Raw genomic sequence first — 27,200 nt, 5'->3', positions numbered from 1 at the left:
GCAAGAAAGCTGTAGCTTGCTTTTGCTCCAGGCTACCCCAGGATGTGGGGTCCAAGAGAGATCCGAACTCAGCACACTTTCCAGGACAAACACACTGTTCACGACGCAAACAGCTACAAACCCTTCCTCAAGCAAGTTCTGCTATGGGAATCCCATATGGAGGGTGCTGATCTCCTTGGGTCAGTGCCTCTCTCCTTGGGTACTTCGCTCATCACTAAACTTAGGCAGTTCCTTACTTGGATGTTTCTCTCAAGTCCCCAGTTCTGAGGCAAGAAACTTTGCTTGTGCATCACATGAAGACCTGGAGTGCCTAAGGCAGGAAGCCATTGCAACACCTACGCATCTTTAATCATCATTCAGCATGTTGCAGCATGTCCTGTCAGGCTTGGGCCAGTGCTACCTGGGAGATCTACAGTCAGAATCAGAGTCATCACTGCTATCCAGACACATTTATCCTAGGTAGACAGAGAAAAGACACAGCTGCATTTCTAGCTTCCAAGCAGACCTAGTGTTGTCTCCAAACACATATCCTTTTTCCAGTTTCTGCTAGCCTCAACTCTGTTGCAGTGGATTACTTATGTAAGGTGAATAAGTGGAAAGGAAAGTCTTAAAAGAAGGAAAAAAAATCAAAGAACTGTAAACTACATCACGGACATCACTGACAGTTTCAAACAAACAAGTACGACAGGTCAAAGAAGTAACTAAATAATCTCATCTGTTATGGAGATAATGGGTTTCGAGTCCCCAGAACTGTATCAAATTCTGCACATATTTGCACTGTCTTGTGATTAAGTGTTCTTTCCTCTTAATGTCTGAAAGGGAACATACTCCAAAGGCACACTAGCTGGATTACATGGACACATTATAAGTTTCACAATCTTGAGAGCATCCTACTTTGATCTCAGAAGTTGATTGTTGGAGCCCCCACAGAGCAAAAAGATAGCACAGGAGGGTCTTTTAACTGATACACACATAAGGAAAAACTTATGAGATTTCTGTGAAATTGCTTTGGTTTAGAATTTTTCTCAAGTGTTTCATTTCAACTATAAATAGAAAATAGAATCTCATGACAAAGATGTAGTTGACATAGTGTGCAATTTATCATCTGTGAGCACATTTCAGAGTACTTGTCTCAAAGCTGACATGCTGTGTGGACTGTGGAATATGACTATTTTAATATATTCCATGACAAATGCAAGGCCAAAGTAGCTGGGATGCAAACAATTCACAAAGAAAATTCTCCACTGACTCTCCTGATCTAGACTTCTTTGTGATAACTGATAACTTTGTGGAGCCAAAACTGTCTTAGCATAATTGGAAAAAGCATTGCTTCTCTGGCTCACTTCCTATCATGCTTTTGCCGTGACGTGTAAAGACCTATTCCTGGAAGTGCAGTGTTAAATATACTTGACATCTTCCCTACCTATAAAAATACCACAGACATGCAAAAGATCATTAACATATATGTAGACAGGCATTGAAGTCAACGAACTAACATAAATAAAAATGAAAGCATTTGATTCCGAGGTTGTCACTCCCTTTCGCAGGATCTCTCTGCTGGGAACCACCTCTAGCCAGAATGAAGCACAATGCTTTATAGTAGGCCATTCATGCTAAAACATTCGTATTCTTCCACATCTTAGACAGCAGATCCATGGGTGTAAATCTAGGTTTACTCTGCTAATACCAGCACAACTGAAAGCAGAAGCTGATCTCATCTGCTAATAACCAATAAAACATGTCAAGGACTGTCAGTGATTTAAGGCTACAGCACTTGGGAGGTGAGGTGCCCAACCTTAGAGAGCAGGTTGCTTATGTAAGTAGTGTCTATTACAGGAAAGGGCTCTAACTTCAACCCACTTGTATTTTGGCTTCAGTGACTATATGGTACTCAATGCACTTGCATTTCCTCTGAGAATTTTTTTTTCTTGTATGTGCTTCTAAGAGGCTGCCATGTGCTACAAGGGCAAATGCATAGCTTTAACATAGATTAATGCTCAAGCAGTTTTAAAGGCTCTTCCCTTGCTCTGAGCCACTTCCCAGCTCTATTTGCACAGGTATAAATCTAGAGTGATGAGTTTGGCTCTGACAGAAGTCTCTGGATGTACATGGGGATAACTGATAGCAGACCTTGGCCCATTGTTTTTGTTTTGCGACTTTCGTCGTCAACTTGAGCAACAGCAAACAACAGTTCTTACAAAATAGGGCCTTGACCAATATTTGTCCAGTTTTCCTCTGCTCCCCCCTCTAGTACATGTTCTTCTCTCACTTCAGTCTATGATCGTGAACAGTTTCCCATGGGAGCTGTCAGCAGATTTTTTTTACACAAGCAGCAAATACTCCTGCAACTGGGAACAGGAACAGCCTTATACTCTAGTGAACCAGCCACCAGAGGGCAATGAAACACACTGACTGTGCCAGCATCTTATATCTGGAGATTTTTGGCCCTGATTCTGGGAGGTGAAAAGGTGCTGCCATTAGTTAGCCGTAAACACATTTTGCACTTGCCACGAGGAGGCCCAGATCCACTTTGTAAGAACAGATCTGGTCTGTATTCCCATGCAGCATCACAAGATGGGAGTCAAACTGTGCAGTTTTCCCTTCTTACACTGGTCAAACTTTGCAAAGTTAACAGCTTCCAGGGTTGTAACAGACAAAAATTTACTGGTGACCTCATGGTCTGAGGCAAGTACTTCCATTGGAGAAACCTGACAGAGGTTGTCAAAAAAAGCAGTGGGTCTCACTCTCATCTGCTCTCCTGCAACTCCATACAGCTCAGGCAACAGGGAGATCTAAGTTCTGGCAGAGTCCTGTCAGCCTGGAGATTGCTCATCCAGGTAAGTTTGATATCACTTGAGGGGATGTTTGTTAGGCACCTGATGTCACTGGGTGGCTTTCACTCTTCTGTGCCTATTATTGAAAATGCTGCTTTTGAAATCCAGTTATGGGCTAAAAACTGGTTGCACTTTTTTCAGGGTTAGGAGGTGTTGCATAGAGATATATGTAATATACCTCCAGTTTCAAGTCACCTTTCAAGCACTTATAACTGTGAGGAGTGATAGATGGCCATTTATTAACAACAGATCAAAACCAGATCTTGCATTTGTGAGCAACTAGGACCTGTGACCTAGGAACGAATTTTCTGATGACATCTTTTATTCATGTTCTTTAGGCAACAGAAACTATTACTTGAGATTTTAAGTACCAGATATGGGATTTGGGTGCCCAAGGTAAAACCTGAGTGGCCTAATCCAGAATCTAGTTACTTCCATTTATAAGATGAGAGCACTCTGAATCAGCTGCCTATTTTGACAGTCCGTATGTTCCAAGGGTTTCTCCATATGTTTTAAAGGATATGCATAGTTGTGGCCTTATATAAGAACATATACATGTCCTACGCACATATCTATTACCTATGTATAGCTGGCTTACAGCTGTTCAGCTCTGTTGGCCACAGCTCTGGGTTATACTAGTACAAGCTCAGGATCACGCCCGCAGCATCCAATTGTTGACAAAGTCCTCTCTCTTTTCCTTGTCACAAATCTAGGGTCTGATCAGCAAAGGTGCTGAGGTCCATAGGAGACAAGGTGATTTCACAACTTCACAGAATCAGGATCTTAATTGCCTTAAAAATATTTCATTAAAACAAATCCAAGGAATAAAGGCATAAATTGTCCATAAGCAGTCGGAGTTTTAAAAAGCAAGCATGCTTTCTGCTAGAGAGTACCAACCAGTGAGACTTTTGTCTTTCAGCGGTGAATGAAAGGGTTAGATTAACTTTCAATACTACTACCAGCATTAGACATTTGATAACTCAAAGATATCAATGGTGGATACTATGGTGAATACCATGGTGGAGTTTGCATGTTTACCATTGAAAAAGCACCAGTCCAATAGATGCGAAAATAAACTGAAGAGATCAAAAAGGTCTGTGAATGCTTTGGTCTTAATAGAGGGGCTAGGATAACATTTCTGTAAAAAGAAGGGAAATGGCTGGGATGCCTTAGAAAGATGAAGAGACGTAAGAAGTGGGGTGGGAGGGGGAAGAGAGAAAAACTGAACTTGGGATTTGGAACAACTTTCTGTAAATGTTGCTTTAACTATTAATTGGAGAGTAAATAGCATGTAAATTCTTATGGAATATGTGCATGAAAAGCAGTAGCACAAGTTAGATCTGCCCCTTGTGGATGCTCTTTATGAAGCAGCCTCCTTGGAAATGTTCCTCAGACTTTTGACAAATGAACTTTCTGTAGGTTGTACGTTTGAACACGGAATGCCTATTGTTTCCATCTGCCTTTGGCTTGTACAGTTCCTTGGGGACTTAATACAGAGGCAGACATTTAGTGGAAAGAAGGGTGTATTGAGTGGCAAAAGCACATTCTACTTCGCTAGGAGAAAAGAAAAACAAAAACAACAGCAAAAAAACCACTGGTTTCTACAGAAATTAAACCATCGCAGAAGAAAAATGCTTTTAAAAAAAGAGCATACATTTTTCATGGAGTGGGCCTAAAGCACTTATTTATATTTCATCTCTGTACGACACGGTTTCGCTCATCTAATTCCATTTAGAACATTACAATTTTTGTTTCAAATGTCTCTGTGCTGAAACGTATTCTCTGAAGTGCCCTGAAGCTGCTGGTATTGTGAATGTTATCTAAATGACTCATTCAAATTTTTAAGGACAACTCAGCTAAGAAATACTTTATTCTGCTTTCCAATTATTTTTATTTTAAAGTTTTTTGTTTGGGGTGCAAAAAAGAAAGATAGATAGAGAAAAACAGATAGCATTGGAATGGAGTTGCACAGTTGCTGCTGTTTTCTACCTTATGCTATGAAGACAAATGTGTGCAAGTGGCATGGTTTCTCCTGATATGCACACGATGAATCTTGATTGCTTACGGCATTCCTGCAAAGGCCATTTCATGAAAAATACAAATGTATCTCTCTCTGATCAGGAAGTGAAAGGCAACTATCAAACACTGCTGCTTGTATGACGTCTGTTTCTATTGTGCTGCTACAAGTTCTATAAATAGCAGAACTTAAACTTAGCATTTTATACGCACACATTTTCTTTGCACACCTGCATATACCTGTATGGTGAAATTCTAGCTCCAGTGAAATGGAATTTTCTCATAACGCCAATTATAGCATATCATTATACACACAAACATTCACAGACGCCTGCATATACAGCAGGTCAGGCTCTGTGTCATTTATATCATGGGTCCTCTGATCAGGAAAGCCTATGTTTCCAAGACAGGCTCTGTTATTTGGCTGAAGTAGACAAACCTAAGCACTAGCTTGAATGCTTTTCTAAAACAGAATTTAAACTCAAGAATAACTCACTGACTTCACTGATGTTGAAAAATCACAGTAGAAATGATAGTCCTATAGTAGGGGCATACTGCATAAAAAGGAATCCATTTGCTAACTGGCTACTTTAACTACAACAAGAACATATTCTAAATGAATTATCTTTTCTTTCACACAGGTAGCTTCTGCACAGAGCCAGAAAGTTAATCGAAGGGGACATCCTTTCAGACAATACAGACTCCTAGCTGAGATCGGTCTATAGAATTGCATGTTTTTGCATACTGAAATGTACAGTCTGGAGGATATTGATCAATTGGTTCCTGCAAATAAACCAGTGCAAGCTTCTCTGGAGAAATTAAGCTTTTCTCAGGCTGCCAGGACAAGCCTTCTGAAGGAGTCAGGCCATTTTTCAGAACAAAAGAGCATCCTTTCTGAAATAGCCACTCCAGCCCTAACCAATCAGACAGTACATAAAGCAATATCATTCCCTAAAAATTAAGGCCGAGAAGGATACCAGATCCACCTATTGTATACTCACAGACCACTAAGTTTAACCAAAATATCCTAGTTGATGCCCAAAGACTTTAGTGAGGGTAAAGCACTTCTGTACTTAGGAAACTAAACTATCTCCCTCAGACACAGAATTGGAAAGACCCGAGGAAGCCCTGCAATAGCAAGGAGTTAATCATGTGAGATGTACACAAATGATCCTAGCAGATGAACCACACCTCATGCTATACAAGGTGAAAGATTCACAGAGCCTGCCAGTCTGACCCAGGGAAAATTCCCTCCCGATCCAGCCACGGCAATGCGTAATCACTCTCTATACGACCTACGAACAGATCTCCTGCTGTGACCAATCTCAAATGCTGCAGAGCAAAGCAAGAAATAATAATAAAAAGAAGAACATGAAGAATTCTTTGTCCATAGAGAAGGGGAGGAGAGGAAAAGAAAATCTGTCCTGACCTCTTTCAGACAACTCACTGAAAAATTAAGCCACGATATTTAGGTTTAGTAATTGTCTTAATATTAACTGTCTTAATGTGGAGATGCAGGGTATAAGCTTTGGAGGGCAATGCTTTCTCCTGATGGAAAGGTGTAGGCAGAAGGCCAGCATTACAGGGCCACAGCTATCCAGCCTAGGCTTATCTTACAGGCTTCATTCAAGCAGTCACAGCCCTCTACCTCTTCCCTGGAGGGGCACACCAATGTTTAATAGGCAGACAGGCAGAAAGCAGCCTCTTATTTCAAGACAGAATGGCTGAACTTCAGCTTCTGTCAGCCAGGTGGAAAAGCCTCTGCTATCAGGTATCTTCTTCAGAGCAGCCTCTCAGCCTGCTCTTAAATTACTTGAATACTCTGAATTCTTTAAGCTACTCATCCCAACACTTGTTTTCCAATATTTAACTCATTTTATAGCCCTCCTTGGGCAGAACTGGACACAACATCCTAGGAGGGGGCTTGCAAACACTAAGTGCTTCTCTTTTTCATAACTCATGGATTGTATCAGCTCTTTTTTGCCAAAGCACAGCAGCAAAAACTCAAGTTAAAGCAATTATCTATGATGACACCTAGATCTTTCTGCAAGTCACTGCTTTCCAAGATGTGAATCAACTCCCTTCTTAGTTCCAGTATACACTAGCTGAGGCTTGGCTGTTTTAAAACCTGCTGCTTTGTTGGAATGGAAATATTAAACTAGGTGATCACTCTAACTTTTACCTGGCCTTATTGTTTACTTTTTCACCAATTTTTGCATCAGACTTTACCAGCAAATGTTAAATTTCACAGGCTAGATCACTGATTAAGATTTGCCTGCCCTTCCCTTCCGGTATATAGAGAATGAATCTACAAATAGTAAAAGTATCTGAAGAAGTCTGAATGAGTTATGGGGCGGGGGGAGGATGATGCATACAGAGCTGAACTGGAAGCAGAGAAAGATTATAGAATGAGTATTTTAGGCAGTGAGTAAGCTATAAAACTGGAGAATTTTTCTTTGCTCATATAGGAAAAAAAAAGCAGAGGTGAGATTTTTGCTCAAGGGCTGTCAACTGCACTGCTGATTAAGGTGGAAAATCTGTGAAGGACCCCCTTGTTAGAGCTGTTGGCAGTGTATCATCCAGTACTGTACATGCTTTCTATGCACCAGGCAGGGATTTTTCATTTCATATATCATTCAGAATTTGCTGTAACCCTTCCAAAAGTCACATTACATTGTCATACATTCCCATTAACACAAAGATCTTCACTTCATGCAGAAAGTGGCTGTTCTGGAAGGCTGGGGTAGGAAGCAGGCACTACTGGTGGCCTTTTTGCATGGACGTGCTCCAGCGACATGCTCACCCAGGGGAGCAGCGCTTCCACTGCAGACAAATTTCATCTCCCCAGCTCTCAGCAACTGTCTTCCACATGGGGTTTTGTATCTGGCTGCTCTGTATCTTTCTACCATCTTCTTCACCTGCCAGCCTAAACTATGTCTATTCTGCTACTTACTACTTTCCCAGCTAAATTAAACACAGGAGTTGCTTTCATCGAGTAAGAAAACTTCTGAAACCTATGGGAAACTCAGCAACATATCTTAAGCCATTGGCTATAACCCTATTCCCTAAAAAGGGGAAGGTCAGGCCTTATCACGTTTCCCTCACGGAAAGGGAAATCACTTTTCCCCTCAGGAACAACACTACGAAGTAAGCCATCGTAGCAGTAAGCACTGTACTGCTGAAAACCTCATTTTTTAGATGAATTATCTAAGGTTTGACCACCAATGAGATCAGAGATCAAGTGATAATTTTTGCTCTGGAATTTACACATCAGCTCCAGTATGCTAGCCAAATACCCCAGAATAAAGGTAACTCTATTCTGCCACCTGATAAAAAAATCTTGCTGCTGATTCTGTTGAATAAATAAGTTTTCACTTATGCACTAGTAGCAGATTGATATTAAGCAATTGTCACTTTCTATCCTAAAAGCAGATAAACTTCAGTCACCACACATGCATGAACCCTCTTTGCATCACTCTCGTACAAGCTCTTTAAATAATTTGTGTGTCCTGTGGGATTAGATGAAGGTGCTATATAATAGGAGATTAATTATGTTATTTGGACACAGTCTTGCTGGTTCTTCCCCTTTGACAACCAGCATCACTTGAAAATCAGTACAGCAAAGTATTAGAGCTCTGTATCAGCCCATACAAAACAGTAATTAAACTGAATTGAACTGATGCCTAACATAAGCAGCTAAATATACAAAACATTCACTGTCCACATTCACAACAGATAAAAGCAAGGCTTGCTTGGAATAGGAGAAATGTGAAAAAAGCATTTTAGAGGGTGCATTTTGGCTTTTTGCCAATGCTAAATGAAACATCTTATAGGACATGTTATATGGGTTCAGCACTACAGCACTGAATTTATAGCTAGTTACTTTACTTCCTAATATACAATCATTATGGGTGACAGCATCAGCTTACCAATCTCATCATACTTCCTAAAAGAACATCCCATCCGCCTTTTCTTTCTCTTTCAGAACTGCTTCCTTTCTAAACATTGAAAAGCTCCTGTCTGGAAGCAGTGTTGGAGCCCAAGCTAGTCACTGATCAGCCAATGCTCACACACATTGGCTCTACTACTCTCCTGTCTTCACTTACTTACATAATGGCTGAAATAGTACTCTATGTGGTCAGAAATATCAGCCATCAGTGTTTCAAACTGCCTCATTCTACAGTAGGAAAACGGTATGAATAGTAGTCAGATGAGGATTTCTAAATTTCCACACTAGTGCTTCTATGCTTTCGGCCAGTGCATCTACCTGCATCTACTTGATTAATCTTCTTTGAAGGTCAAAGACAAAGGAAAAAAGCAAAACCTAATTTGATCATTGTTTTCCTTTAATCTTTGCAGTTTCCACATGCCTGATCTTATCAAGGTACAAAAGTATTGGCGTGGTCCAAACCCACACAGAAGTGGCCAAGGAAGCTGTGGGAACACTGTATTTTTTTGGAATATAAACAAGGAAGGGCTGATGGGAAAAAGGTCCATTTAGCAATATAAGCTGTGTAGTTTGTTAAATACATACGTACCAAAAAATTAGACATTTAATGAGGTATCTGCTAGTAATTAGCCAAAATGAGACAAAATCCGTCATTAGATCAAAATTTACACAAAGAATAAGTTAATTATGAACATATATTGCTGAGAAAAGTTGTTTAATTGTACACACTGCTAGTATTCAATTATGACCCACAGTTAAATATTAAAAACTTTAAATAGTAGTACCAAATATTACTGTTTTTATAGCTGATTTATTAACTTCCATGTGCAGTCCTTGCAATCCTAAACCCACACATTGGCTACACAGCTTATGAAGTACTGTGTTCTAAGAAGAGCTTTAATAGTAAATTTGTAAATAGGCTGCCAGAGATATGTTAACGAAACCCTAAGAGCAAAGGAAAGAAACAAAACGAAGACATGTTATACCTGCTTGAGCCTTGGTGGCCTGGCTACTGGAAAATCCCAGATTCTTATCTTAGCCCTGGGAAAATGGATTGACTCACATCAGAAAAACTTCCTCTCCCTCTGCCAATTTGTGAAGTTCAAGGTTGTAGTTATTGTCTGGGCCAACCAGTTCATAACCAGCACTGATGAGTGAGTGAGCAATATAAACACTGCTGCTGGTGGCCTAAAGTGGTATAAAGCTAAGACAGTCGGAGCCCTTTCTCAAATGGCTCAAATGATTTGAATGGGCAAATACCTCCTGCGCTATCACTTTACTCGGACAGCACTCACTCCCTTTGACTTTGATGATAAATTTGCCTAAAAAAGTATGCCAGGCTTTGGACCTCTATAAACTCATTTATGCCTCCATTTATTCTTCCAGAATAAAAATCTTCTCTTGTTATTATTAATCACAATTATCAAAAAAGGAAGAAAAATTCTAAGTGTTCACATACTATATAGAGCAACAATGGCTTTCATATATTTTTACCATGGGACTCGCGAATTTAGAAAGACTCCACTATGAGAAGGAGTAAAATTTCCACAAACAACTCAGGAACACTAACTGCATTCAAGGCACAGCTAACTTCTTCCGTTTGACACACTGCTTACCCTCCAATTGCCATAGTAATTTGCTCCAGGTATTTTCTGTTGGAAATACTTGCCATTACCAAAAGCTAAGACGAGCAGCTGTGCTTCCAGAAGCAGTGGTGACATTCAGTTTCCCCAAATCTCTTGTGGGGCACTGTCCATGCTCTTGATGTTCACAGATTATAAAGAAAGATTTTAGAAACAAATTCTCATAGGCAAAACCAGAATTTCAGGAGATAAAAGTTAAATCACTAAGGAGAAAACTCCGTCTTCATCATGGACAGATGTTTTTTAATCCCTTTTCAAACATACTTATTCTATATATTTATTGACAACATACCAACAAATGTCTTAAAGCCACAGACCTAATCAGAGAGTTGATGGTATGCTGCACTTACTGTTTTGATGAGTTTACACTCCACGAAGAGGAGGGAAACATCCCCCTGCACAGCATATGGCATAATTACAGGAGAGAGCAACAAGAAACGACCTTCAGGGGATCATCTGCCAGCTCTGCTCCAGTCACACCTCCTCCTTGCCCACAACATGACCCTTATACCAAGGAGACAAGAGAAGGATGCACATGGGAAACATCCTAAACAGTTAAAGCTCACACTAGGGTTGCACCATTCCCTCCACCTTTGTTACAATTTTTCCCATCAAATGCCAAGAGCATTTAACCTTTAACACTGATGTCCACAAGTGTCTGAACATACTGAAACCATGGCCCAGAGGTGGTTATCCATTCCTCCCTGCTCCCATATCTCCAAATATTGTTTCAAAGAATAACAAAGGGAGGAAACTGCTAGGACAAAATGTGATCTTTATGGCAGATGGTACCACAGGAAAAATGGCTGTTGGTCTGCTCTAAATAATTCATCATTGTCAACTGTGGTGCCCCAGTCATCTCTACAGAAGTAGATGATAACTAAGAAAAATGCAACATTTGTCACAGAAGTATCACATATATCATGGGGCTTCCTTTTTAACCCGAGCTAGGGGCATGAACATGATTTACAGCGTGAAGCAAGGCTTTAAGGATACACAGGAACAAATTCCCATACACACACATCCCTGTGCAAGCCAGGTGACCCTCAGAACCAGAGAGGAGCAAACAGTGTCACCGACTTCCTGCTCCCCTGTGAGAAGGCAAACAGGGAATGAGAGGTATGCGCAGGACCCTAGATCTGTTTCTCTCCTAAGCTCCCAACATGGTAACCAGTGCACATCATTGTTTTCTGCACATTTAGGCCACCAGCAATTTATTTCCCATGTCCCAGAGAACAACTGAAGTAGGTAGACAGCTGGGACTCACAAGACATCACTCAGGCCCACAGCTCCTAGCACAAAGCCTGGGACAGTGCAGCTCACACATCCCCTGCTTCTGTAGAGTGTTCCACCATTGGGTCCAACTACTTACTTTTTGGTAATATGGGAACAGGTAGGTGAATTAGGTAAAGTGAGAGACATTTCTGAATACTGACCTTTTGATGTAGCTGCCGGTCCCACACATGGCTCTGAGCAATCTGGTGTTATACGAATATTATTCCCATGTTACAGGAAAGGCCAACCAAACAAGGATCAGCATAAGATGATGCACAGAGGACAGTCTGGGGAAAGAAAACTGTATACACAGAGTTGCTTCTTCCCCACACTTGTCTCCCTAGTAACCGTATAGAGACCACAAGCTGGCTGACTTGGAAAGGTGGTTTGTATCATCCATTAATCCCCTGCCAGGAAAGGCTCCTAAATCGGGCTTAAGTGCTGTAGTCTTGCTGTACTGAATATATCCTTAGGGGTCTTCTTCCTCTGTACCTCCTACAACTTATACATGGGTGTTACAGCTCCAAGCTCAAGAGCTTGGCTAAACTTGTACTTTTTTAATCTCCCCGGAGATTCTAGCTGCTGTTACTTGTACACTCCTAGCCACTCTGAGATAGGGCTCCTTAGCAGCCAGAATGGATGTGGCACTGCCTTAAAGCAGCCCTGAGCAGACTCAGTCCCCTGAAGAGCAGGTATAGAAGGGCTGCCAGTGTTGTTCCCACCAGTAGAAATAGCAGATAGATGTGAGATATGGTATCAATATTGCATTCATCAAGACAAACGATGCTTGTGCAATTTTGTCAGAGGTGGTGGGTGTAAATAGTTTCTCTTCTTTTGCTTCTTGTCACTTCTTTCTCATTTTTGCTCATTTTACCCACATTACAGCCATAGCTAAATAAATGACAGGCTGTGGCCTACCATCAGGTGACAGATCATCCTACATCAGCTCTGAAAAATGGAGATGCTGTCATCTGTCTGGTTCTCCTCACATTCACTGTCAGCATCAGTGCATTCGGGTTGCATGTCACAGTCATCTGAGCAAGATGAATACAGCACTGTGAACATCAGCTTGGGAACCAAGTCAATCAAACATGTGACTGTAACCACACAGAAGTACTTGTGCTGAGAAACTGCCTCAGAGAAAGAGTTTCTAACACCCTGCTACATACTGCCGATGGTAGTTTTTAATTAAGCATCTGCTCAGGCTAGTTTAAAAAAACAGAGGCATTTTGTGGTGATGTTTTTTATACAGAGGGTTGTAAAGGAAAGCTAAGCCTCTGGGGTTGAAGACAACCCCACCATGGACCAAAGTTATCAGGGGCTAGTCTTGATAATCTCACTGAACCAAGCATCAGGCTCCCACAGAGAAGGAAGGATACTTATCCTCCTGTGTTCCCCACATGAACCCCTAAAAGAAGTGGGTAAGATGAAACAATGTTGCCTCCTTTCCCCACTGTTCAGGACAGCTAGCCCAGAAAGGAGAAGAAATTAAGCAGACCTAAGAGGAGGCTGATATAACTTATCTCTCATCTGGAACAGCAGAAACAGCAATGGGCCCTGCCATGACACAGTGCTATTCTGTTCATGGGACAGCATGGCTGTGCGTGCTGCCTTCTTCCTTTCCACCCCCTCCTCGAGGCTCCAGGACTATGTTCCCCAGCTGAGTCCATCGAGAGTTGCACCCTCCTTATCAGAGCACTTTGAAATGAACAGGCCTTTCCCACATAACAAGAAGCTGCACAGCAGGGAAAGGTCCAGGTCATGAAAAGGGAAAAATAACGTCTCCTGTTCCCAAAACCACCGTATTTCATCAGACAATGTCCATGGTTCTTCCCCTTGCCATCTTGCCTCCCTCTGTCCCCCAAATTTTCCTCTCAAAAATATGTGCAGGCCTGTATGTGTATCCGTGGTAAAAGGACTGTATTCTGTTGCCTGCTACAGGTTGGTGGCAGAGCTGCAATCACTACAGCAACAACAAGCAGGAAAATGTTAACCCATTCTGCCTGCGCTGAAACCACTATCAACATCAGGAAACCACAGCAGTGGTCTGGGAAAACAGCAGAAATGCCTTTAGCAACGCAGTGATAAAAAGCAGCATTCACCCAGCTGAAATGGCATTTATGGGCATATTTTTTAGGCCTGTCCCAAAATGAAAAATGTTCAGTACATTAAAGTGAGCATCATAAAAACATCAGGAAAAAATGCCAAAACAGCAATGACCTCATAGCAGTTAGAGAAAAGTCTTTTTGGAAGAGAATAAGATTTCAGCCCAGACAAAAGAAGACTGTTTGGGCTGTGTGAGGTGGTCCTCACACCAGAACAGTCATTTGAATGGTCAGCAGAAGTCTAGACTCTCTCTGGCAGCTGACACAAATATAGGACCTCTTTCTGAGGTGACAGGACCTCTGCTGTGTGGTCATGCTACCTACAGCATAGAGGTGGTGGTGGGGATTTTTATTATCAGTTACAGAAGCACTTACTGGCTCTGTCTTCCCAAGGGAAGGTAATGGGATATATTGTGAAGGAAACGCTGCAGAACATGCTTTGATCAACAGTAAAGTGATTTTCCAGTAATTTCCTCAATAACAGGAATTTTATAGATATCTTTATGATTTCTGGGAATGCTTCTCTCAGCCTTGCCTGTAACACCATCTCACAGAAAGCACTTTACTTCTGGGGTCACTTTCAGAGATGTAAATCACCTGCACAGCTATACCCCTATACACGGTCAAGTGCTGGTCATACTCAGAATGGGAGCAGATGGATGATGGCCAAAGACTGTTCCCCTTTTGCAAGGGCTCCCCCATGACTCTTCTGCCCCAATGTGGTTCCTGAAAAAAAGGAAAAACCTCCTTGTATTCTGCTTTCTAGATGCAGCATGCACCTGCCACTGAGCCAGGCAGTGTATATGGAATATGATACCCACTGTTCAAGGCAGCAGAAATGAAGACAGACGCTCACTGAAATTAGTACAAATTTTTCCCAAATTCCAAAACACAACTGCTACAATTCCTGCAGACTTCTCCAGCATCCTACTCGCAGTCTCTGGGGACAGCCACACAAAAGTTATCTTCACATGAAACTATGGCTATGAATCAAATGAAGAGCCTACTTCTTAAATATATACCAAACTGTACAAGCTGCTAGTGCTCTGTGATTTGCTTCAATAAACAGCTGCATTTATTGAAATAGCTCCCTGCAGTGACAGAGACCTCAAAACAGTTCAGTATCAGCATATGAGAACCAGAAAGTGAAATTAGCTATGAGCTAAAGTCAAACTGGCCAGTGCAGTTCACCGCAGAAAAAGTGTGAAAAGGAAGGAGGAAGAAAATACAAACTATGAAAAATTTCTTAATTTTTATGTTCCCCCCTCCTCCTTCACCCCTCAAAATAAGCAGTGAAGCTAGAATCTCAGGGGAGATTAAAAAATAAAACAAAACTGAGTTTTTCCTTTCCACCAATAGTATTCTTTATCAGTAACACAGAGAATCTGCAAGAGATTTTACTTTGTGATTAAGAAAAAATTATGGCTCTTGAAATTTTGGAACAATTTATGTTAAGAAAACAAAGTCTGCAGGACCTAGCAAACTGGACATGCATTTGCAATAAGGTGTGGTTACCTGACACATTATCAATTCAGTGGACATTTTTTAAGTTAGATCTCATTCCAGAATGCAGGATATCTTCTGCCAGCATCTGAGTAATGTGCTGGCTCATTAACAGATCTCTTTGTACAAAAAGCGTTAGAAGATTATCCGTAAGCTCATGCCTTCTAGCCAAATAGACACATTATTCTTGCTGTGCTCAGTTCTAAATGGTCATTTACAGTAAAGGCAATGGCTTTCACTGGAAAACAAATACCTTGCCAAGAAATTATGAATTAAAAAATGAAAAAATAAATTAAATTAAAAAAAAATTGCAAATCTCCAAAAGACTTGTCAAGGAACAAACTTGAGAAACACTGTAACTTGATCATCTATCCCAAACCTCAGAGTCCTGCTCTTCTTTAGGATTTTATCAAGAGGAATACAGAGGTATAGGCATCGGAAGATGCAGCACCCTCTTTTTTGGGGAAGAGGAGAGAGGAGAGAAAAGAGAATGAGAAAGAAATCTATAAAATGTGACAAAGTTATAGTGCCAAGTAATGCAATATGAAGATGAACTGACATTACTAGAACAGATATAATTTCTGGCCCTATTTGATGGAGCTTACTCACTGTGTTCACTTGTTATCCAAGCTGTCAGGAAAATTGTAGCACTCAGCATACACGGTCTTCACAAAAAACACACCTTTGAAAACTGTGTTAAACAAACTGAGAGAATTCATGACAGAGTTGCTAAACTCACAGGAAATGGGTTTGTTTTCTGACCACTAAGCCAAAATCTTTAAGATTTTTCATGACAGGCACTTAACCATTGCTTAAGTTTTTCCTGTCAAGAAGCTTTCTCAAATCTTAGTCTTGTGGGTAACTGCCAAGAAAGTAGAAGACTTTGAAATCATCCAAATCTCAAGTGTTAACTGGTGGGTCAAGCAGAATCTAATGGATCATTTTTGTGCTACATTACCATTCTAGTCAATAGGAAAAAGTATCTAATAGATCAAAGATATTTGGGATATGTGTTCATGTTCTATTCTTCTAAATTAACACTGTGTGAAAACCATCATACTTGAGCTCTGGGATATCTAGGGCAAGAGTCTAGCCAGTCTCAACTGTCGTTACTGCACTAGACAAGCATCAGCACAATAGGCAGTACAGAGTCTGACCATATTTTGTTTGACAGTTGCATGCAAAGAGCATGCCTCTCTAATCATTTACATCACTGCTTGGGAATTAGAGTCCTGTCGAGTGTAGTGGAGTCAGACCAACACATAGCCACAGCAAGGAATAAGAGAATCATCCTGAATCCTATACTAGTTGGATAAACTAAACAGAACTGGTCAGCGAAGTAAGTAATTCAGAATTAAGTCCTTAAGTGAGTTAGCTCTGCTATTATTCACTGAGTTGTGTTATTCATTGTATGCCAACAATTGCCAAGTCATTTGTAAATGCTTCTGGCTCCTGATTATTTCACAAATTTTAACATCCATTATTTAAAAAAAAAAAAATCTTTCAGTCATCCAATGAGGAAACAGAGGAAAAAAACATGTGAACTGGATAATCCATTACATATCATAAACAGTGTCTAGCTGAAATGAACCTGTCATGAATAACCCATAGACTGAAAGAGATGCAGCTAGTGCTTAGAACCAATACAATCATAGAAAACAGGCTTGCTTTGCAAACAGTAAAAGTAGGTTGTTATTGTATAATTTATTTGCAACAAATAATTCAGGACATTAAGCATACATTCTCTCATTCCTAGAACACATTTAAAATAGTGTCCATTTTGATAATAGCAAGAACATAAAAAATTAAATTCAGAAATTAATTAGATATATTTTAGATGGACCCAAAGAACTTAAAGGTTTACTTCAGAGTTAAAGAGGAAAAAAGGATGATTAACCAACATTTTTCTCATTGATTCTATATTCCTCCTTCTTCTGGATGATAGAGAACTGATGTTCATCATACTGTAAATAAATTAATCAATTTGCTGAAAACATAATTATAATTGCTGACCAGGAAAGGACAGCCCACTACACTCCATTGATCTCAAGACATCATCAGGCACTTTGCTACATGGACATGCTACCAGGAGATGGTGGTGGGGAGAAGATAATTATAAAAAATCTAGAATACTGTATCCAATAATGTTTCATCACTATGAACAAAATAGGGCTTTATTTTTGTAAGGATGTATTTTTGCCACCTCCAGTTACAACCTCCTCAAATGCCAACGATTAATAAGAATTAGGTGTCATCAGCCCTTGAATGGGAGACTCCTAGTGATGAATGAGAACTTAAAGGACACAGGCCAGAAGATTCAGACATTGTTTCTCCATGGAGTACTCAGCACCTTTTGAAATTTTTCCACTCACACTTCCAAATCTGAGTCTTCCCTGAATGGTTCAGCTGCCTAGAAAATGGCCACAGTTTGCTCATTTTTATCCATTTCACCATTAAGTAGCTCCTTAAAGTGCTTTCTTAATTTTTTTACAATCAGAATTTGGGTAGGAGGGGAAGAGGGTGGGAGGAGTGTGTAGAATTAACAGGTTGTTTTGGTGACCAACAAATATATGGTTGGTTACCATATATTGGTAAAATATGAGATTTTATATCATCTCATAGATGTGATTCCATTTTTGAGATTTTATAAGAAAAAAGAAAAAAACCTTAAATCCTACAAATGACCTGGACTCTAGAGTCAATTAAAACATTTTTTCTCAATAAAAGGAATGAGGAATTATGATGGCATTATGTTCCAAATCAGACCATTCCAATTTGCTTCTCTATGTTGTTCTTAATATCTTAATATAAACAAAAAAAGAAAGAAAGTAAAAAATAAAAAACAAAACAAAACCTCCCCTCACCCCCACCCCCAAAAACCCTTCCTGTCAAACTGGAGTGGAGGGGAGGCAGCATTTTACTAAACTAAAAACAAGCAGCTGCATGTTGGGAGGGGACTAAAGAATTAATCTTGCAACTTCCTATTTAGGTAAGCAGTTCACAAGGAGGAACATCTTGTAAGACTGATCAGCATCAGTCATTACTTTTAAATTGTGATGTGCAAATTTTTGGTGGGAATTTTTCTATTGTAATTAATAAAGGGAAATGCTTTTCAAGGATGAAAGTGGAAGGTAAGTGCCTGGTGCTCTACACAGAAGCCCAAAACACTTGAGAGGCCAGGGCAGGGCTATTCACCCAATCTTAGAAAAAAGGAAGAGTGTACTCTTTGTACTTTGTACTTCTCTCAGGAAATCAAGGACAAACTGAGGAAAGGAGCTCAGGTCACTGCAGGCTAGCACGGCAATTACTGCACCCTTCTTTTTCCCAGCAAGTGTCCCTCATGCCTGTAAGAATTTATTCTCATACAGATATTTGGAACAGTACTCAGCAGATGCTTAACTTCCAAAACAAAGGCTTAGATCAAGGATCTGCTAACATGCAGAACCAAAAAGTGAGGGGGGACAGCATACGCTAAAACATTTTCCTGATTCAGGTCTTGGATGGATAGACATAGACCAATCTTCAGATCTTCTTCAAACCTTCTTACTGTGTTCTGACTCCAAGGTACTCAGTGACTTGAATCATTTTATGTACATTAGGTACTAGGTTATCTTCTTATATGCACATCTACTTCTGGCCCAGCTCCTTCTGTATCCTTTTACAGTTTTAGAAAAACTCTGTAAAATGTGCTTATCTTCTATACTTTTTTTTAATTTGAAGTTCAATTTTTTGCATTTTTCTCCACGTTATGTCCCACTGGGATGTGAGAGTCATGTCCACAGCGATGAATGGGTGTGAATAATGCAGTATAATGTAACTAGGGGAAGATATGAAAAACACACATTTGAAAACCATACTTGGAAACAAGCAGCTTTTAATAAAACACCCCAATATTATCAAGCATCTACCTAATCCAGATTGGTAGCTTTACAAGGAAAATGAAATTTTGATCTAATTCCCCTTTAACTTTGTCTGGATCCAAGAATAACCTCCATCTCTTCTTATACATCTTTCTGGGTTTTGGACCCACATAGAGAGCTTTCTATACACAGAGAGAAATAAAATTCAAGGGGGGAGAGGAAGAGAACAATTCAATGATTTATTAATATGAAATATGCATTAATCATTAGCAAGCCATTCTACATTCATCACTTACAGGAAGGCTCATCATTCAAACCATTTTTGGTGCCAGAGTTAATTGCCTGATCTTGAGGCTGATCTTCCTTCCCTATGAAGTCAACAAAATAACTTCCACTAACTTTTACAAGAACCCTGCTCTTTTTGCCAGATATATTCCCCTTAATGGCAGCTGAACAACTACCCCCTAGTCTTTTCTCCCTTTCCAAAGAAATTAACTCCTAGCCCAGCTTCCTGTTTGATTATTCCTCATGACATCTACACACTCATCCTTTTAGCCACTGTTTTATCATATAGCAATTGCTTCATCACTGAAGCTGCTGAGAACATTACAAAGTTTTCATGGTAAATGACTTCACTACGCACTCTTGCGTTCAATATTCACACGTGCAGCCACTACAAATGTAAGGGCTGATTTAAACATATGCATTTAATGTACATCTGCCAGTAAAATGACTATTTTGGATAGTGTGGTAGAGGAAAAGTAACACACTTCCATTAAGGAGCCTACTTAGCAGAAGAATAGTACATAACAGGCAATACATAAAATACATCACCTATCTGTCATCACAGCAGAGGACATCTGCTATGTCATATCTTTATGTAAAGAGAACACATGCCTTGCTTTACCTGTCAGATTGCTGGTTTCTGAGGCTGAAATGCTGCTGGTACTCCTTCCTATCTTACTGCTGGCATAAGGATCAATTGACTGTTACTTCCTCCAGTAGACATCAGCTTATACAGGAAAGCCTGAAGGGAGCTTCCAAATCCACAAGCATTTTAACAGGCTTGTTTATCAGAAAGTAGAATGTAAGGTACCAGAATACATACTACATCATGATCTGCAAAAGTCAAACAGTGATATATATATAAGAGGTAGGAGCCATTGGCCATCATGGCCAGAAGCATAGTGCAGAAACCCAAGACACAGCTGAAGGATCAGTCTCAGCTATGAGGAAGAGCAGAACAAACTGTCCGCTGAACTGCAGATCTCCATTGTCAGAGAAGCTGACAGAAGACAGCACGTAATTCTGTGAAACTGGTAAGTCTGAGCTCCAGGCCAAATCTAGAACTTCACAAAAGCCAGGGGGTTACTCTAACCCAGAGCTTTTGAATGAGCCTACCTAGCTGGGTGGCAGTGGCTTACAGACTTGGAAAGATATTAGACAACACATATACAAGCATATTTCTTTAAAGGTATTATGTTATATGCATCAGCAAGCAAAGCAATCACACAATTGAACTAATTAATGTCCCAGAGTAGGGTTTTTCCCCATCTCACACAGTACATTTACTATTAAAATTGTCCACAAATTTTTGTCATTGAAACACTGCCAGTGGAGAATTCTTACTAATTCTTTTTATCCATCTTTCAGAAAAAATCTTTCCACATTATTTTATTTAAAATGTTGACATCACTTTGAAGCAATTTTCAAAATCACTGGCATTTTAATTTTACCAGAAGCAGTCTTTTCTTAGCTTTCATGAAACAAGAATGTAACCTCTGCTGTTTTCTGTGAATTGGCATTTTCAGAAGTTATTTTGAAAATTATTCAAAAAATTGTTTTCAATATAGTTTTCAGTGAAATACAGAATAGAAAAGTTGATTGAAGATGGGTCCATTTTGAGTTATTTCTTTGGTCTGTTTTAAAGACACAAAAATCTTTCCCATACTTTCTGTGTCTCACTAAATCTAAGATAAATCTATCGAGGTTTCCTGAATGTGCTAATGGACTTCAATTCCTTTGACTTCAATGGGAGCAATACACTTCAGCATCTTACAGCAGGTAACTGGCACCACATAACTGGATTTTCAAAAGACAGTTTCTCAAACTGACTTTGTCGTGAAAGAATATAATCCCGTCAGCCCCAAAACCTGTCTCATTCATACAATACGTGTTTACAATAAAGTCATTTCTCCCACTGTCCAGTGCACAACTTCCAAAAACAGCTATTAAATGTCTGCCTCCATAGTCCACAATCTCTTTAATTTGCAAAACTGCTCACCACTTTACTGAAACGTCACCAGAGCACTTGACCATCATCTGTCAGGGAGTCTTGCTCTATCTCAAGTTATAAGAGCAAGCAAACAGAAAAGCCAGGTTTCTGACCAAAAAAAAAAAAAAAAAAAAAAAAAAAAAAAAAAAAGCTGGTTATTGGTTGCACAATATAAAAGAGGTTTAACGAATTCAGTCCAAGCTAGAAGGTTCTGGATTTGAAACAAGGACAACAATAATAAAAATCACAAAACTCAACTGACTAAATCAATTTTCTTGTAAAAATGTCACAATTACAGATGGTAACAATCTGGAAATAGCTGCAAAGAGAAAATAATTACAAAGGGATGAAAAAGTATTAATGCTCAATCGTACTAGATGTGTGGGAAAGTATATTCTGATATATTCCGGCTGTCCTCAATTCATCATTTGACTGCACTAAGCGCCCACTTTTACAAACAAAAACATTGCCTCAGTTGTTGAAATCCTTTATTTAGTAATCTGTGTAGGCTGAAAAGTTGAAAATGGTTTCTAAATTCCTGGCTTCTGAATCTGCCTTCAAAGTTGTCTTTGTCTATATTATCTCATAGCTGCAGGCTTTAATCAAAGGTCATTAGATTTACAAATTTCTGTCAAACATCCTAATGTCATTCCTTCCAAGGAAATACTATTTTAGAACTTTCAAATTGAAAAGAAACTCCACTTAATCCCCATTTTTTCCAGAATGAAATGTCTTGCCAAGGATGCTAAGGAAGAAGAGAAAAATCTTGGAATATTCTACAAAGTGGGTGTTAGTATGGCTTAAGAAGCTGGACAATATCAGACATGATTTATCTACAAAATCAAAGAAAGACAGGCAGACTTTAGGTACCCATGTCCTTTTCTAGGCACCCGTATTCAAGCTGTTCTTCAAGAACCGCTGCTCAGCTGCTGCCTAAGCTGATCAAGTACCTTCCTGTCAAAAGTTACCGAGACCGCCAGTATCCACAACTGCCCAATAGCATCTAATAATTAAGCATAATGACACCCAAGCCCCATGAGAAGTCCAGGCTCACAGGCATGCTGAAAATTCACCTAATGCCCTTGGAAAAGATACTGTATCATACTTCCTCTTGGGTTACACCTGCAGTTCCATTCACATCAAATGTGGCTGCAGAAGAAATCACAAATAAAATATTTTCATTCACTTACAAATCACAAAGGGCTAGTCCAATGCGTTTGTGCCAGTAAGCAGAGGGAAGACATTTGCAATACCCTCTTTTGTAATCCTATTAAGGGAGTTGGCTGGAAGGAAGTCCTTGACGTTTAGGACATTTGAAGGCTGCCAGTGTCAGTAAAGGAGGAAAAGAGAGGCAACACGTGTTGACAAGATGACAGGATGTACCACTTGGCAACAACCAATAACTGCAGCTTCTCTTGAGATGATAGAGTTACTTCATGTCCCTTACTGAGATGATGCCTTTCAACCACCACTGAGGCCTGACCAAGGATGGAGAAAGGTTTCCAGAAACAGAATCATACTATTGCTAGTATTATTGGGGCTATCTGATACCTTTTTCTGCAAATGACTGCAAAACAGTCATACCATAACGTACAGAGGAGGAGATGCACAAACCTGCTACTGCCTAGACTGACAAAAGCAAACAGTACCACTATACAGATATGTCTTTTCATGTGAAAACAAAACACACACGGAGACCCTATCACATTTATCTTTTTTTCCTACTCATATCATGAGCTAAGATCTTTTGGACTTTGGCCCAAATGGACCAAATGCTTTGTGGACTTTGCCAAAAAAGTCTCCTCCATCAAGCTCTGCACTGCAACTAGGAACCACAGGAAACGTGTTCCTCACGGTTCTCCGTGCCACTTGCAATACCTAACACCATCACAAGCAGAACGGATAGAACAAAATGTAGTTACAATAGCCAGGCTTGTGCAACACACACAGACCTCTTTAAGTGTCACGGTAAAGTAAAAGCAATTCCACTGTCAAGAAGTGCAGTGATTTGAGTTTTCCAAAGCGATACACTAGGGGATGGGGCTTTGAGCACACTCACAATACACTGTATGTTTTCCAGCTATTTAGGCAGCGTGGAACAAAGACAGATGTTTACACATGCAGAAGCTCAGCTTTCTTTCCAAGCAATGTACATTCAGAGGACCTGCTAAACACTGGATGCCTTTATGTCACTGCCAAACAGTGGTAATAAATGAAGCGCTTCTCATTCCCAGCTAAGATCAAAACATTATTGGTGAAGAAAAAGAAAAGCTCTTCTGTATTAAATAAACCAAAGCTTCTGCACAGCCAAACAGTCCTTTGGGAGTTTGAGTGGAGACTGAGAGGGATATGGTAGAGAGCACAACAGTCCCTCTTCTGCAAAAGCAGAGGGCTGTCCTCCTTCCTTGTGCTGCCCTTAGCTCCCACATTTTCTCAGCTGATGTTAAAAAGGTTCCATCTGCTTCAGCCACTGGCTTCATCACCGTCCAGTGCTTACTTGATGCAGACACTCATGCTGTTATTGAAGGTTAGTGTTCATTACCAAAATTCTATTCCAAGGCAAAAAGTAATGAGCGTTTTACTCTCAAAAGAATCCCAAAGGATCCATCTCCCTCATCCTCCACCATTACTTAAGCTTTTCTTCAGTAGTATTTTGGTAACAAGATCATCCAGCCAGGCTCCTATCCTGAGACTGCACTAAGATGTGGCTCACTGACGGTCAGTGACATGGCTTCCACACAGAACATTATCTGCAACTATGCAACAGCATCATTAGTGACCACATAGCAAACTGGGTGTTCATTAATTTCCTCCAGGGTTTACATTAAAGTATATGGACTACTGTACAGAATCTTCAAGTTTTTGTTTAGTTACATTCAGTTGATTTACCAACAGGTTTGTTCTGCTTGCACAAGACAAAAGAATTTTATTGTCAGCAGAAACTTTTAGTTACTGTAAACGTTACTTGGGCAGAACTGTGTCGGTTAATGGATCTACCCACAAAAGCTAAGTAGCTTTAGCCACTTCAAATACAAACTGTGAATAAGGCTTGTTATATCCCAAATTGTAGCGGCAAAAAGCTCTTTAGCATCATTTGCCTAAACCATGAAGCATCCTAGCTATGTAAACACCACTTCTGCACAAGATTAACACATGGGTAACAAGTTCCTGTCATGATGAGCTCATAAATGGAGATTAAAAAAAAAAAAAGAGCGAGAATATTAGTTCCAGCAAAACTGTGGCTTAGGTTCCTGTTGCCATTTTCCAACTGGCATGGGCTCCTCAGAATGGTAATCCATCATAATTCTCTTGGTGCACATTTATACTTTGTTGACCAAACCAAAATAAATAAAAAAATTATAAAGGAGCCAGAAAAAAGAAAAAAAATCACCCTTAACAAGAAGTTTACTCTTCAGTTATTAATTAAAAGGACAATGTTTTGTAAGAAACTTTCATAAAAATAATCAGTAACTGTGCTCACAGTTCCCAGAGGGATTTAACTGATAACAAATGAATGTTAAATTTACCTTTTCTTTAAGGAAAACGTATGTCAGCCATCTATGCCACCTATGCCATCTATAACACCTATGAAACATACTGCTGATGTCAATAGCAATAACCATTCCAAGGTTCCACAGCTGGAATCCTTTAGTCTTTTGAGTGGTGCATTGTGTAAGTCCCCTTTAAAGCAACCTTTTTTCAGCAAAGTTCCACCTAACACTTTACTCACTTCCACGTTTAAAAAACAAATGTGAAACTCTCAGGTTATTTTTCTAGGTACTCCTCTTCATTCACAAAGTTCTCAAGAGATATGGGAATATGAAAGAAAGGAGATTTCTCTGTTAGGAAGTGTGAGGGTTGCCTAAGGCTGTGGAAGATCAAGATCACTTCTCTTAAAAATCCCAGTGTTCCACTGGTGAAGCAGCTATGGAAAAATGTACAGTGAAACCAAGTCCACCGAAGGAATTCATCTCTTACGTACACAGGCTAATTCACCAAAGATAGCTTGTCCCAGTGCCAGCAGTGTGGAATGAAGACTCACATTCTCCAGAGGCTGCATCTCTAAACAAAAGGCCAGGCCTACTGCCCAACAAAATCCTTACCTGGAAACCTACGTGCATTACCTTGTTTCCTAAAGCCTAACTAATGCGACTCCACTGGCTGTTAGGTCAGGCTAACCTGCATTCTGCTCAGCATCTCTTTCACATATACTTACATTACAAATTCAGTATTCTTTCATACAATCAGAACACAAAGAAAAGTTACACAATACAACGTGCGCTACTCGATGGCACAAGGTTCAGTTAATACTATTGCTGTATGCACACACTGTACGTAAATGAAAGTTGCCAGTAGTTAGCTTTTCCCCTTTCTCCTTCAGAGGAAGCAGAGACCTTTTTTTCTTTTTTAAACTTTCTCATGCAGAAAGTGAGTCATGCACTTTGTGCATGAAAGAATGGTGAGGTGGCCTGTTCAGGAGATCCTTTTGCTTGCAGTAACACGTTTCTCCAGGCCATCTAAAGGGTTTGTACTGGATGTGGTCATGATTTTAGCACGCTTGAGGAATCAGATACAGCTAATGACAATACAGAATCCTTGACTGCATCTCACGATGTTTGCTTACTTTCTAGTGAATTCCACAGAGAACGATTATTGCTATGTGCAGGGTGGCTAGTTGTCACAGGTTCAAAAAATAAAACAACTTTTTCAAACAGAGAGGAAGGTACTACCTTTTGTGAAAGAGTGAGATCTGCAACCTCCCAGCAGCAACTGCCTTTAAAAAGAGATACATTTGAGAAAGAAGATACTCTTAAAAGCAGAACTGAGCTTAGAACTGAGCTTGTTTTAAAGCAGAGAAATACCATTTATGTATAAAAAGATCTGTTTGCTGAGTGGACAAAGTCAATATAACTAGGCAAGATCTGTGCACGAGTCCCACTCCATAAGCAGCATAAATATCATACCTCTAACCACCAGTAGGCTATCTGACATTGAAATCTTCAGATTCTGACTGCTACAAAGTTTGCTGTCTTGCAAGTAAGAAGTCACAGTCCTACCAACAAGTTCTGGCTATTAAGTTATCTCCTGTTTGAGAAGGAAATAATATGGCTTTCATTAACTTGAACCATCCTCAGGACACTTGTTCATTTTAAAGATTATTCTAAAGCAATGTTTGTGCTCAGAAACTTTTCTCTGCTCATGGTTCCTTAATTACCTGCATATTACCTTAAGATAATCTTAAAACATTAGTAATCTGCTTTAAAGCAAAACCCTTTGGGTACAAAAGCATAGAGAGATTCAGAGCAAGTTTTTCTTCCCAATCATTTGTACCTGTCTTACTAAGTACAGTATGTCAACCAAGCCCACATCCTGGATTTAAATTTATAATGCTCAGCTCACCAGAGGGATTTACCTTTGCAGGCAGGAAAGAGGCCTGTTCAGATGCATCTTAATGCCTGAATCATTTTCAGAAAAACTGATTATGCAAATTAAGATGAATAGCTTTAAGAAACCTATCTTAAGAGTTCTGAATTGTGGCAGCAAAAGGCTGGTTTAGTACCTTTTCCTTCATCAGTAGATGAGCAATACCGGATACTGTGGGCCTGTCAGCACTGGCCACTCAACACAAAGAAGGTGGAGCCCCTGCTACTGATATAAGATCAGCTGCTATAGTTTCTTCTCCTTTTCTCCTCCTCCTCTCATTCACCCCCTCTCCCCTAAAATACCCTAAGAAAGGATA

At 39.9% G+C, this 27,200-nt stretch overlaps 1 long non-coding RNA gene across 2 annotated transcripts in view; it reads right to left on the bottom strand.

Moving 5' to 3' along the window:
• LOC112991083 (uncharacterized) overlaps nt 1–27,200 on the bottom strand; it is a 98,258-nt gene that overhangs the window by 14,859 nt on the left and 56,199 nt on the right. The window lies entirely within an intron of this gene.

Source organism: Dromaius novaehollandiae, chromosome 2 (assembly GCF_036370855.1).
Source record: "Dromaius novaehollandiae isolate bDroNov1 chromosome 2, bDroNov1.hap1, whole genome shotgun sequence".
In the NCBI taxonomy this organism is placed as follows: domain Eukaryota; kingdom Metazoa; phylum Chordata; class Aves; order Casuariiformes; family Dromaiidae; genus Dromaius; species Dromaius novaehollandiae.
Note: the sequence above shows the minus strand (reverse complement) of the source record. Positions and strands in the feature narration are given on the sequence as shown.